This window comes from Triticum urartu, chromosome 1A, assembly GCF_056163025.1.
Source record: "Triticum urartu cultivar PI428250 chromosome 1A, HENAU_Tu73, whole genome shotgun sequence".
NCBI classification, from domain to species: domain Eukaryota; kingdom Viridiplantae; phylum Streptophyta; class Magnoliopsida; order Poales; family Poaceae; genus Triticum; species Triticum urartu.
The window spans coordinates 63418421-63433907 of NC_141873.1; the positions used below are offsets into that span (position 1 = coordinate 63418421).

Genomic DNA, 15487 nt, shown 5'->3' on the forward strand with positions numbered 1-15487 from the left:
ATTTTTTAGGTCGAAAATATCCTTGGACTTTAGTAAGGCTCAGTTAGTCTCATCCGTTGGATCGCCTATATAATACACGTACTTTGGTGTATTGCAATGCATCGTAAAATTTCCCTTTAGAAAAACATATATTAGTCGGTTTTTCAATAAACTCACCTTTTGAGTTTTCTTCCCAAACTCAGTTATCTATATCCACGATTTGATGAGATAACTGAACAAGTTTTTAGGTGGTTATAACTACAATCACCGTATCCAAACAAGCGTTGCTTATTCGAAGATTAGTTAGTTAGAACCGTAGACATCCATATCCAAACAACCACTAGATGCATCTCGTGGGCTATTCATAACCGCCTCCCTCCCAGTACTCTACACCTCTTCCACCTAAGATGCACGAGACGGAGACTGCTGCCACGTTCGACATAGCTGCCCTCAGGCAACTCGCTGACGCGCGTTCCGTCCTCGCCGACGAGTCGTGACGGCCTACGTGGGGGAAGGCAGGGCGCTGATTCTACGGCGTGGCGACGGCATCTTTCCTCCTCCGTCTTCCCCTCTTCCTGCCATCCTACACGCGTTCCCTGCAACTGCCTAGCCCACCAACAGAATGGCAGAGATTTGCGATCTCCGTGCTGCCAATATAGCGTCATCCGAGGAAAGTTTGTACGTGATCAAGATAGACGAATACTCCAGGATCAAGCGGCAAACCGAGCGTGGAAAATACGTGAAATCGACCCCTTTCAGTGTTGGAGGTCACGACTGGGTTGTGTGGTATTTCCCGAACGGTTGCCACACCGAAAAGTACGAAGCCGGTTTCATATCTGTTTTTCTAGCTCTTGATTCCGCTGCGTCGAAGAATGTGAGGGCCAATGTTGGATTTAGTCTGTTTCCTGTTGGCAAGGAGGGGGAACCAGTGGGGTCATATAACAAGACCACCGAACATATCTTCCCTAGCAAAGGTTCAGACTGGGGTTTCCCTAACTTTATCAAGAAGGCAGATCTTGAGGGATCAGTGTATCTAAGGAAAGACAGACTCAGAATCATGTGCGATGTTACTGTCGTGAAGTATGGCCACAATGCTAATCGGCTTAGCTTGGTTCCTCCAAGCAACTTGCATCAGCATCTCGGCGACCTCCTAAAGAGCATGGATGGAGCGGACGTCACCTTTCATGTTGGCGGGGAGAGTTTCTTGGCTCATAGGTCCATTCTCGCCGCTCGGTCGTCTGTCTTCAGAGCGGAGCTCTTCGGTGCTATGAAGGAGGACGCCGGTCGCCCAATTGAAATCAGTGATATGGAACCTGATGTATTCAGATCGTTGCTTCACTTCATATACACCGACTCACCACCCATTCGTATGATGACCAATGGAGGTCAAGCACGTAGAGATGTGGCGATGGCTGGCCATCTTCTTGTTGCAGCTGACAGGTATAACATTGAGAGGCTGAAGCTGATTTGTGAGGAGAAGTTATGCAAGCTCATCGACTCCGACATCGTGGCGACCAGTCTGGCTCTAGCTGAGCAGCACAACTCCCGCAGACTCAAGGAAGCTTGCTTTCAGTTCCTCACTTCTCTTTCCAATTTGGAGGCGATGATGGCAAGTGATGGTTACGAGCATCTGAAGAATAGTTGCCCATCAGTTCTCAAGGAGCTGGCTGTTAGCTTCCTGCCTGCTGAGCTGAAAGTGGTCAAAGATATTATCATGACAACTTATTAGCATGGCAATGATCATAGCATCTTATCTATTTTAGTATCCATATCTTCTACCATAGTACCTGCAAAAGAGCTTATCTCTATAAATATCTGCATATCCACTTTGCAATCAGAATGCGAATTGATTGCGCGATTCCTGTGTTCTTTTATTTGCTGGGATGCAATATCAACGTCGAACTGGATTTGATGTCCTTGCTGCATGCATTTTTTGTTACGGCTTTTAATGATTTCCAAGGTTCTGCCGTTAGCTCACTCCATAGAAACACAAATGTGCTAGATATTTTTATGATGGAAGGGATTTCTCCATGATTTTTTTTGATAGAAGGGATTCTATGTAAAATCTGGGTTCCGGCGTTAGCTCATCTTATATATGCAGTTTTTGTTACTGTTTTTAATGATTTCCAAGGTTCTGCAGTTTGTGCTCCATCCGTAGTCCTGTTTTCCCCTTTTTTAGTGTGGCACTGCCAAGTTTTTGATGGACTGAAAAATTCACCTACCTTGCTTAATGAATATATTGGCTCAGTGATTCCAAGCATAAAGTTCTTGACATGATTAATTTGCGTATGGAGAACTGCTCAATCTCGAGGCTTCAGTAGGCTTATCACTCTGGGAACATGCGTATACAGGTGTACTTGGGCCCACTTTTCTTCATAATCAAGTCATCGGTAATAAGCACCTTGGCGGCGTGTGAGGCCGTGATCTTCAGTAGCTGGTTCTGTAATAAGTAGACAGCTCTTTTGTAGTTGCTCTAGTCTTTTCTTATGCTGTTAAGTGTAGTTGCTTCCGTCAGTTGATATAGGATGGTTAATGTGTCGACCTCAGTCTATGGATTTGTTACCTGGGGTAAAGGGTCGTTGGTGATGTGCTGCGGCTGTAACCTGGGGGTAAAGGTCTTCCCCTTCACTCAAACTGATCCTAGGTTCGTTTATCAGTTCCATATGAATGAAATTACAGGCAAATATGCTCCTTTCCTTACAAAAATAGTGTCGGTAATTAAACACATCCAGGTGGAGGCTGGACAACAGATGGCAGCATATGTAAGTCGGGCGGCGCGAAGTCGAGCTGAATGCGAGAGAAGCCCGGCGACAGCAGCGTGACAGCAATGCCGGGTTAGGCCAAGGTCACCATGGACGAGAGCGGGATCGAGAGGGGTGTCGGGCTAAAGTGACAAGTGAGTCCAGCAGGGCGAGTCGCGCAAGGGCATTTGCCCAGTAAATTTTGACCCGTAGCTAATCGCGAGCCATTTTCACCAATCAGTGGCATTCGGCCTGTGATTTCTTCAAATTCCTCGTGTGGGTAAATCTGGGTTCTGGCATTAAAAATACAGACGTTCGGTGCGGCTCCACGCCCATGAAGGCGTCGTGCAGTGCATGGGCCGGACTCGACCGTGTCCAAGAGATCAGCGTTGATACGCATCCGAAGCTAGCTATCCCAGTGTTCCTAGATTAGGATTCTTATTTGGCATGTAATCTGTTCAGTTTAAATGGCAGCAAAGACCTAGAGTTCTTATTTGGCATGTATCTGCGTTTGATTTGCTTCGAGACAGATCGATCGAACTTCCCACGGTACGTACTATATAGACGCAGGGAATTTCACGTTGTTGCCGTTATTCCATCCGGGTGCAATCTAAGGGACGACAAGAATGTCAGAGCGTCACGATCTTGCTGCTGCCATTGTAGGGGGATCGGAGCAAAGGTCATGTGTGATCAAGATAGACAGCTACTCAAGAATCATGGGGATGGAGCGTGGCAAGTGCGTGCAATCTGTCCCATTCAGCGTTGGGGGTCACGACTGGGTTCTCCGGTACTACCCAAACGGCTGCGACAGCAAACATTATGAAGCCGGTTCCATATCTGTTTTCCTAGCTCTTGATTCTGATTCCTCCAAGGATGTGAGGGCAAAATTTAGATTCGCTTTGCTCGACAAGGACGGGGAACCAGTGCGTTCAAAAGGCAAGACCGCCCGCGAACGCATCTTCTCTAGCAAAGGTTCTGATAAAGGTTTCAGTAATTTTATCAAGAAATATTTTCTTGAGAATTCAGGGCATATAAGAAACGACAGTTTCAACATCCAGTGCGATGTTACCGTCATGAAGTCTACCCGCAAAGGTAGTCGGTTTAGCTTGGTTCCTCCAAGCAACTTGCGTCAACAACTTGGTGACCTACTGAAGAGCATGGATGGAGCCGACGTGACCTTTCATGTCGGCGGGGGAGTTTCTTGGCTCATAGGGTCGTGCTCGCCGCTCGGTCATCCGTGTTCAGGGTGGAGCTCTTTGGCGGCATGAAGGAGAATGCCGGCGGTCCAATTGAAATTTATGATATGGAAAGTGACGTGTTCAAGGCCTTGCGCCACTTCATATACACAGACGACTATGTGCCTGTTCCCGAGATGACTGATGGATGTGGAGCACGAAGAGAAGCGGTGATGGCTGGCCATCTGCTTGTTGCAGCGGACAGGTACAACATTGAGAGGCTGAAGCTGATATGCGAAGAGAAGTTGTGCGAGCTCATCAACTCTGACATCGTGGCGCCAAGTTTGGCTCTAGCTGAGCAGCACAGTTTCGATACAATTAAGAAAGCTTGCTTTAAGTTCCTCGCTTCCCCTTCTAATTTGAAGGCGATGATGGCAAGCGATGGTTATGAGCATCTGAAGAATAGCTGCCCATATGTTCTCAAGGAGCTGGCTGCTAGCTTCCTGCCTGATGAGCTGAAAGCGGCCAAAGATATTATCATGACAATTTAGTAGTGTGGCTAATCATCACCGCATCTAATCGGTTGCATGTAGAAGGCTCAAGGCAAAACTATCTAGATCCAATTTAGCAATCAGAATGCGAATTGATTGGTGATTCCTGTGTCTTGTATTTGCTGGCATGCATGACTAGTGTCGAAACTGAATTTCTTGTGCTTGCTGCAGTTTTTGTTATGGTTTGTCAGGGCTTCAAGTTTCTTCAGTTTGTGCTCCATATGTACTCCTGTTTTTCCCTTTGATAATGTGGCACTGCCAAGTTTTTTTATAGACTGAAATATTCATCTACCTTGCTTAAGAAAGATACTTTCTCACTGATGATTCCAAGAATTTTTTACATGATTACCTTGAATACGGGAAAAAAAACTTTGAATATTTCTTTCCCTATCAATCCCGAGGCTTCAGTATGTTTGCCAATACAGGAACATGCATACTTGCAGCCTGAATTTCTATTTGCCGTGATAATATTTTCCGCTGATTTAAGCACATTGTCACACAGCTCAGACAGCTCAGACACAAAGCTATGCATGGAGGTTCTAGCAATTTTAGTCGCCTAGTTGCTCACTGTTTTCTAAGCATGCAGCACCTTATACCTGATCGCTCGACCATGTTGGAAACTTGGAACACAAATGCTTCATAGGAAATATAAGGTGTACATCTATGTTATTCGGATTTATTTTGAGCATGTGTTTGTTGTTTTGTTCAAAGTATATCAATTACGTGATACAAAATTCATATTGTTGGACTCAAATTTAAAATATTTCTTAGTGGTATTGATTGTGTATCAGTAACACACATGTAGCTTTATTTTTTTCACCACATCATTACCTCTTCAAAAATATCTCACTATTGGGATGAAAATGGAGCAGAAGCGGAAGAAACCAAGTGTCCCACTTACCATTTTTGCCTATGTTTTTTAATTTGTGTAATTTGTCAAATAAAATGAAAAAAAGTTGTTGTATTTGTGCTCTATTTCATCTTTGCCAGGACAAATTTACAGTTCTCTGCGCATTTTAATCTTTAGTGTTCGATTATTATTGGTCAGTGTTGAATCACCAGATTGTTTTCATAGTTTAGTTTACTCAATGATTCATATTATTTAAATTCTAGCTTTGCCTAAATTAAACTTATTTAAGTTTGACCACTTCTAAAAGATATTATTGGCATCTAAACCACCAAATATGTTTAATTGGATTTATTATCAAACATACTTCCATGCTACATATATTCATGTTGCGGGTATAAGCTAATTTTTCTATACAATTGGTCAAAAAGTTTAATCCGATCGGTTGCAGCACCCCGGCATCTCTACCATACCATCTTGTGGCCGCTGTCCTAGCCACGGTGCAATGCTGGTGGCAGCTTCTGGTGAGGTCGGTTCCGGCTCTGCCCTAGCCGATTGCAGCACTACAGCTACCGGTTGCAGACTGTGGCGAGCCGAAGCAGCCTCACCTCCCCGCCGACACGGCATTCGCTTCCGCAATAAAAAGAACACCAGCTCGCCTATCCTCTACAGCACTTGTAGCTCCCCCATCTATCTCCTGGTTGTGGTACAAGGCGTGTGGTAGCAAAAACAGGTCGGTTGTTTGGTGTGGTTGAAGGTAGTCGACTATGCGGTAATTTTGAACAGGACAGATGTGGGCGCGGTGGCGACGAGCCCGCCGGTAGTAGCGGGTGAGCCAAGGAAAGAAATGAGAGAAAGAGACGAGGCGATGGAGATTTTTGTGGGTGACTTCTTGAGAAGATAAGAACAACCGGTGAGATAAGAATGGGAAGGTGTATGGTGGTGATGCATGGGACCACATGGAAGTGTAGACGAGCGACATGAGACCTGCGAAAATTTAAGTCGGACGGCCAATGGGAATTGACCATTGATATGGATCGGAGAAAATATCCTTCTCTCGCCCTCATTAGGTGGCAGTACGTGTTTCATCATTCTTTCATCGTCAAATCTTCCTCTTCCATGCTTCATTGTCTATGATTGGTTAACTGGCATGATGCTTCTCCCATGATCACTTAATAAGTTAGACCACAATATAAGTTCAAATGAAAAATAATTTCGTTTGGTTCACTTTACAGTAGAGGCATTCTAGGTTGTGCACCTAAATTGGAAAAATGGAAATTTAGCCTCTAAACACCAGAAATAAATCAATCCTTATGCATTTTGCGAGATGATTCAAAATTAGTTATTGGTAAAATCGTGTTGAATATGTGTATTGGGTTACTGCTAGACTTGGAGCACGCAGAGGGTTAGGTGTTTGAGTCAGACACGTGTAACCCAGGACTATTACATAGAGTCACCGCGGGTAGCCAAAATATACTAGACATAAGTTAGGCTAAGTCAGAGATTACGAGAGGGATGGTCCGGACGCCTGTGGTAGTGGTGGCCGGACTGGCTATGGCGCGGTGATCGGAGTGTTGTCTGATGGCTTGAAGGCTTATCGTTGACTTGTATCATGTGATTGGTACATGGGGAGGTGGGCCTGTAATCATGCCCTCGGAATTAGGGATGATGGTAAACCTGGTTAACATAATATCGCGTGTCTTCTCTACTTTTCTGCAATGATAAATATCTGTGGAATTTAGTTCATGGATTTGTATTTCTTTTTTGCAAACTAAACATATGCTCACTAATCTAAAAAAAACATTCATGAAGTTTAATAATGTTCAAGAATCATAAATTGTTCCTGATTTTAAAAATGCTTATGTATTTAAAATGTTTGCAAATTCTAAAAAAAATGAACGTTGGAAAATGTTTGAGACTTTGACTTTTTTCACAATTTAAGAAAATGCCCAGGAAATTACAAAAATCTTCAAAAACAATTGTGAATATTAAAAATTACTTGGAAATTTCGAAAATACTCACAAATTAAAAATGGGAAGAATGAAAAATAGAAAGGAAAAACCAAAAATATGAGAAGATAAAACTATAAAATGAAGAGAGAGAAACAAGAAAAGAAAAAGAAAAAACTCGGCAGAAAATTCCCAACACCAGAAGAATTACCCGGGTTGGCCCCGTAGCGCGGCTGGCTGGACGTTTGCTCAACAATTAAGGCCAATCTTATTTGCCGCCAACAATCATCGAATAGGCAGCAAGCCACCCAGGGCGAATCAGGCCGTTGGGGTTTTCTGTTGTGTTTGTCTGATGAGTTACTACAAACATGTTTTCGCCAAATTACACCGGTTAAAGGCCACGGCGCAAACTGGCGTAAGCTCCCCCCCCCCCCCCCCCCCCCCAGCATTTCCTATGTGGCGCCTTTAGCATCCATTACTGTGCATTTTGCAAACAGAAGCACACACACCCCTCCACGACGGGCCAGCCCATTTGCCTATGTTGGTTTTTTTCCTTTTATTAAATATGGGATTTTTCTGGTCCAGTTTTTGATTGGTTGTTCCTGTACAGTTTTTGTTTGCACGAATTTTTTTCAATATTGGTGATCTTTTGTTAAAATATAAGAACTTTTTTTCAAAATCAATGAAGTTCATCCAAATTTGTTAACTTTTTTTCCAACATTGATGATTTTTTCCCGAATGTGATGAACATTCTTCAAAATAGATGAATTTTTGTTCAATATTTTTTCAAATTCGATGAACTTTTTATAAAATGGATGATTTTTTTCTTAAGATTGATGAACTTTTTCAAATTGAAGGAACTTTTCACAAACTTGTAAAGTTTTTTGAAAATCAATGACCTTTTTTCAGAATTGACAGACTTTTTAAAATTCAGTAAACTTCTTATTTTCAAATTTGTAAACATTTTTTTCCAATCATTGATTTTTCCTGAACCACAAACTCTTTTCAAAATCATGAACTCTTTTGAAAAGGTCAATGGTCAACTCGGTTCAATGGGCTGTGTTAAAGGTCAATAGATCTAGTTAATGGCAGCTTGGTCAAGTCAATTGGCAACTCAGGAAAAAAGAGTAAACTGAAGCGACCCAAGCTGGCCAGCTGCGCGCGTTGATCAGCCGACCCACGCGAGGCAGCATGTAAGCACACGTTGATCCTACTGGCTCACAAGGCTCTGACGAGGAGGACCCCGTGTTTCCCTGGTTGTCTATTTTTTTGTTTCTCTTCTTGTTTTTTTACTGTTGTTTCCTTTTATGGTTTTCTGTTTTTTTCTACTGCTGGTTAGTTCGTTGTTTTCCTTCATATTGCTTTCAAATATATGTTTTCGGTTTACTGCTTTGGTTCCTTTTTCAGTATTTCCTTTTCTTTGTCTTATCTCATTTTCCTTTCTAAACAAACGATGAAAAAAAGTAAGCATGGCTTACATTTGTTTAGTACACACTTTTTTTAAATAATGAACATTATTTAAGTACAAGATGGACAATAGATGGACGTTAATTTAAATACAGGTTTACATATTTTTTTAAACATGATGAACATTTTTTTAATACACCGCAGACATTTTTATGTATGGTGAACTTTTTTATATATGATGAACTTCTTATAATTACACACTAATCAGTTGTCAGAATATATATTATTCACTTTTTAGTAGGTTTTTATATATTTGTAGCTCCATAAAGAAAATCAAACATGTTTTTTTAATGAAAATCTAAGAGAAACAAATAGAAAAACCAACTTAAGTGAGCTTGCCAGATTGGGCTGGTCCATTTATGATTTCCATCAAGCAGGGCCTCACTTATTTAATGCCAACAGGCATCAAACTCGAGGTCTCGGCATAGCCCGTCATGCGCAAAATACGAATCCCATTCTTTGCGTCATACGGGTGGGCCGGTGACCCATATAGTGCGTCTGCCCCTGGGACCACAGGTTTTTAGTGGATTTTTATTTTATTTTAGACCTATTTAGCAGGGCTTTTTTTATCTCGGGTGTTTATTTATCAAAAAAATATTATATATGATACGAAATTAATTCAAAAATTGGTTTATAAAAAATGGAAAAGAAAAATCATTTATTTGGGAAACTTTGTCCATCCCATGTTTGATAAATTTTACAAAATTTTAAAAAAATGTAGTGAATATTAAAATCTTCCCAAATTATTTTTTTAACTACTTTGAAGAATGTTTAACAAATCTAAAAACGTTCATAAATATTAGCAAATCTCAGAATTAGATAATTATCGCGAGTTTAACTTTCTCACGAATTTAAAAAGATTTTCAAAATTTTATTATTATTTAAGAATTTTCAATATGTCCAAGATTTTTTAAAATATTCAGGAAATTTTAAAATCTCCAAGAATTTTAAAAATATTTATTAATTTTGCTTTTTGAATTTTCAAATGAAAAGAGGAAAGCAAGGAAAAACATGGAAAAAAAGAACCAGTCGAAAACCTGGAAAGCATAAATGAGAAAAAATGAAGAATAATAAAGACAAAAATATGAACAAAACGGTTAGAGAATAAAGATGAACAACAAAAAAACAAGGGGTAAATTCGGTCAACCTTTCAATGAGGAGATGTATGCTATCTGGGCTGGCCCATACCTGTTATTCCCAGTGGGATTTATAAAATTTGGCTACTATTCGTCACAATGATCATTTCGTCGGATGCAAAACAGGTGGTGAATGATTTGGAAATGAGATCCTCTCCAGAGCACGAAGCTTCACTTGTAAATTTATTTTCAAAAGTCAATCAGTTAATTTAGATGCTAATAAGCTAGCTAGATTTGCTCTTTCTTTAGATCAGGGCGCCACTTGTGGCTGGTTTAACCCCATTATCCGAACTGCATCCCACAATTTATGGTATTTGATGAATAAACTGTTGCTTTACCCCTAAAAAATGCCATGTGTATTATGAACATTTATCCTGACATTTATGAATACCACTCGAGCTGACATACACTTGCCACTAACAATGTTCTCGCACGTTTGCAAACATTATGAAAGAATTCACACCAGTAAATGTCTGGTCACTTAGCAGACTTGCAAATGCGAAAATACACAATGTTGTAGGATGATGGTAACCTGGCGTGACCGCAAATGCAAGCTCTCGCACAAAGGAAAAGGAAAGGTGCAAATAGTGCTAAATCTTGCAAGCATCATCCATTTTTATCCATTTTGATGACAAGTATTTTCGGACGGAGGGAGTATGATTTAAAACGTGATTCTCCGGGTGTGATTTTTGCAGGATAGGAAAAGGAAAGGAAAGATTCAATTTTTGCAGGAAGCTCGTGATTCACCGGGTGCCATTTCACTATCAAACTTTAACCACATTATAAGTACACCTTTTTTGTGGGACACATTTCGATATACTTTAATACTTGGTCCTCACAATAATTACGAACCTTATCTTGTGAGCTTGAATTTGCGCCAGTTAATTTGTGATGTTTGTTACCCGCAAAAAAATAGTATATATGATGTTTGTTAATAAGAATTAAGCTATTTAAATGTTCACTGGTTAATCATGCAAATTGTTGAGTGCTAGCCTGCGAAATGACCTTTTTTCTTCTTATGTATATATTTATGCCACTATCCTTCTTATATGCCATAAATGTTCAAAACTCTTGCTTTTTTTATTGACATGAACTCAACCTCTCCGGTTTCTTTACTCGAAACGTGTTGCAAAAGAAGTTTAGAAACGTGTTGCTAAGGTCGACACGTCCCCGTTGGGACTGACGACAGCAGCAGATGAGATTATTTTTTTGTCCCGAGCCTGATTGATCGGTAGTGCTAATTTAGAAAGAATTCCTTATTTAACACCGTCTTAAAATTGGATGCCCCATTTAACACCGAAAAAATATTTCTTCCCTCTATAACATCAACTCTAAATTTTGTTTCCAATATAACACTTGTGTCCAATATTTGAGTTAACAGTGTTAAATGGTGTATGAAATGACAATTTTGCCCTCAAACATCTAGCCAATCTGCCCCTGTATTTCTATGTCATATTTAAAGTGGGATAACACGAGTCGGTGTGGCCAAAAGGTTGTGCAGACTGTGCCGCACCTGCCGGGGCCAGTGGCAGCACGCCGTGAGAGCGGAGTTGATCGATCCAGCAAGCTAGCCTTTCACATGTACGTGCGTCACGTACGGCTAGACGTGTGTGCACTATTCCGCAGCAAGATCAATCAAGCAGCTAGCTTTTGCACGTACGTATGCAGCTCTCCGATGATTTGTATTAGCGTTCTAAAACAAACAGAGGCACCGGGAAAAAAGAGTGAAATTTTTGGTGATATACTAGTGCCAAGGGTAGTATTGTCATTTCAGGCGCCATTTAACACTGTTAGCTCAAAAAATTGACGAAAGTGTTATATTGGAAATAAAATTTAGAGTCAATGATAGATAGGGAAAAAATATTTTGCCAGTGTTAAATAGGGAATTCAATTTTAAGATATTGTTAAATAAGGAATTCTTTCGCTAATTTATGGCCTTCTTTTCAAACATGGACGATGCTGACACTTCCTTAGCACGAAATTGATGCATGCGGAAGAAAGCGAGCTGAAAAGTGCAAAGAAGAAGCCTAGATGCATGGAAAGTGTTATTTTTCGACCAACGACCTCCACTTGAGCTTCAGTTGAAGCACCCTTGGCCTGTACTCCACTATCGACGCTTTGCATCACTATTCAACTATACTTAGGAGGTTGAATTGTCTAATTTACAAGCAATGGCTTTTCTCTCTTTATCTGGTACGAACGGATAAGTGGCTATCAGGTTAATATCTTTTGCTTGGCATACACATAGGTATCATTCATGTCTTTTTCTTTCTTTCGAAAAGGGATACGCCGACCTCACATCATATGATGCACACAATTATTTTATAAGAATAAACAGTTTTACTAAAACACATCTAGATGTGCCTTAAATATTGCATGTCTAAATCCTATGCCATTGATTTTACGTAAAGATTCGTGCAAGCATTTTCATTAGTCTTTTTTCCTTTTCTTTCTAGTTTGATTGGGTCACTTAGATGTGCAATAACTAGAGCACATCTAGATGTGCCCTAGATAGACCAAAAAAATAAAAGGCATAGTCATCGAGTACCAAAAGATTTATAGCAAAATACGACCAAAAGGTCAAAACAAGATTATATAGCTCATCCACATAATCTGCTACTGACATGCCGGCCAAAATCATTGAACAAAACTAGTGCAACCATTTTCAGACTGCTGCACCCAAAGGCCATATGCCCTGTGCATCCACACGTTGTAGTGGTGACCATATATATCAACTGTCAAGGTTGTACAGAAAATACCCGAAATAAGAATTACATCCAGGTCCGTAAACGACCTAGCAACGACTACAAGCACTGGAGCGAGCCGAAGGTGCGCCACTGTTATCGCCCTCCCTCATCGGAGTCGGGCAAACATTGTTGTAGTAGACAGTTGGGAAGTCGCCGTGCTAAGGCCCCATAGGACCAGCGCACCAGAACATCAACCACCGTCGAGGAAGAGAAGCCTAGATCGGAAGGATCCAACCCGCAGACACATAGACGAACGAAGATTGGATCCAAGCGGATCAAACGAAGACAAACGCCGACCGGATCCCATGGATCCGCCGGAGACAGACCTCCACACGCCCTCCGACAACGCCAGAAACATCGCGGGAACGAGGGCTAGGCGGGGAGGACCTTACTCCATCTTCAAGAAGCTGTCGCCACCTCGTCTTCCTGAGCAAGGCACAAACCCTAAAGAAACTCAAAAAAAACAAGGAAAAACGGGGCCCTCCCGTCGACGAGGGCCGGGGTCGACCGCGCCTCCATGATCCAAGGAAAATAGGAGATGAGGCGAACCAGCCTGTCGCCGGCGAGAGGTAGGGAAACCCTAACTGAGTGGTTAAAACAAGATTGCATAGCTCATCCGCTATTGACACGCCAACCAAAATCATTGAACATAACTAGTGCAACAATTTCCAGATGTTGCACCCAAAGGCCATATGCCCCCGCGCGTCCACACGCCGTAGTGGTGACCATGTACAGATTGACGTCGTAGCTCAGAAGAAAACCTGTAAAAAGTTTGGAATAGATGATCTGTTAGAACCACACGCATTGCTGAAATTCTAAATTGCCAAAGAATGGGACAAACTCCCACAACTCCCACATGAATTTCGCCCTTCACGTTATGATGAAAACCATCCAATCAATTACCAAACAAATTTGGTATACTTTTTGATGCCGATTTTTTTAAACAAAAATCCAGGGAGGGGGTTGGGATCATAGGTGAGAGAAAAAAAGGATAGAGGGGATGGGAGGTGTGTCTGGGTGGGGGCACGACAAAACCTTACGTCCTTTCTAAGTAGGAGAGATCATGTGTTCCTCGTGCCTATCCGCCCCTGACCCCCTAAGAGCATCTCCAACAGATCCCCAGTCTTCAATAAAATTCTGGTTTGCGAAATTGTGCCTAAAAATAAGCTCCAACAGATCCCCTTAGATTATGGTGATCACCAATAATTTAGCCTGACTCCCCTATATGGAGGGGGGATTGACCTTCTCCCGATACTCCCCCCCCCCCCAATACCTTGGGGGCCATGTGACATCCACCCGAAGCTGCCCACACCACCACAACATCACCGCCACACCCACCGTTGTGTCGCCGGAGAGAGAGAAGAGAGAGAGAGAGAGAGAGAGAGAGAGAGAGAGAGATATCAAATTAATAAGTGGTTGTGCAGGTTGTGCTAGGTATTGAGGATCGACAAAAGTGCCCATTCCAATAACCAGGAAAGTATTATGGTAAAGCTTCAACAAATAATTATTAGGGGAGTTTTTTTTGTGGGGGGGGGGGGGGGGGTTGTTGGAGATGCTCTAAGCCCTAAGTATGTCTAGTAGGTCTATAAATACCAAGGGTGGTTCCCTTTTACTACGCCACATAAGTTGCTATTTCAACAACATGAAAAAAGAAAATAGCACCCTTATATCATCTGTCATCCATCTTCTTTATTTTGTTCATTGTGATTTATCTACCTCGAAAACACGACAATTGCAAATTAATAAAGGAAAATAGTTACAATATCAGTCGAGAAAGGTTGATGAATAATCATCAAATTAAGTTGCGATGAGCAAGGTAATATATTATAGGACAGGGCGACTCGTCTCCCGAGCTTATCTGCTCCCTTGCGTGAACAGTAAGCTCAAAATAAATCCTAGAAAAAATTCAAAAAAGTCTAAATTTATTTTGTCATGGAAGATGTTCATGCGTGATGTCCATGTCAAATTTGGTGGTGTTTGGACATCCGAGCAGCTCTCAAAAAATAAACAAATTTGGACCTATGAGAAAGTTTACTATTCACTCACTGTTCGGACATTTTTCTTTTTTTTTTAGCATTTTTGTTGAATTTACTGTTCACGGGAGCATATGAGTGTGGGCTCAGAAGTGAATATTCGGTGCCTATCTCATCTCAATCTCACTCTAGTGACGCCATCATAGGATCTTTCTTTTTACTGTTTTTTATTTCTTCTTTTACTTATTTTTCTTCACTTCTTCATTGTTTTTCTTTGAAAATACGCAAGTGTAGTTATGCGTAGCCAGCGAGCCTACAATTATATTTGTGCGCCCTGAGGAGAGATGTTTTTTTGGCCCGAGGAGAGATGTTATAGCTGCCTACACATAAGCTGATGGCGTGCAACCGTAGTTATGAAGCCGACGAACGTGTGCAACTGTAGTTACACGTGAAAAAGACAGTACTCCCTTTGTTTCTAAATATAACTTTGTAGAGATTTTACTATGGACAACATATAGATATATATAGATGCATTTTAGAGTGTAGATTTTACAAAGACTTATATTTAGGAATGGAGGAAGTATTAAAAACAAGAAAAAAAACGTAAATCAATCAATCAAACGAGAAAGGAAACCAAGAATAAAACAATCCACATGAACCTCCGCGTGGAATCATACGATAGGGAGGTTGAGCGAGATTTCGTTAGGTCATACGAGAACCAGAGAAAATCCGTGTATCATATCCGTGGGCAATCCTGCGAGTGGTGAAAACGGCGAGGCGTCGCCGTCCAACCGACCCGGCCGGGCCACCAACCGATGCACTATAAACCCTTGTTAAACCTTCACTCGCACTCATCCTTTCCAAGGTGCGGCGTTGGTTGCATGTAGGACAGGGGGTAGCTAGGAAACCATTCTTGTTTTTC

General features: G+C 41.4%; 2 pseudogenes; both read left to right on the plus strand.

The window, feature by feature from the left end:
• Positions 1-601: 601 nt before the first annotated feature.
• LOC125532448 (BTB/POZ and MATH domain-containing protein 2 pseudogene) lies at positions 602-1765 on the plus strand (annotated as a pseudogene).
• A 1581-nt stretch (positions 1766-3346) lies between these two features.
• LOC125532447 (BTB/POZ and MATH domain-containing protein 2 pseudogene) lies at positions 3347-4446 on the plus strand (annotated as a pseudogene).
• The last annotated feature ends 11041 nt before the right edge of the window (positions 4447-15487 follow it).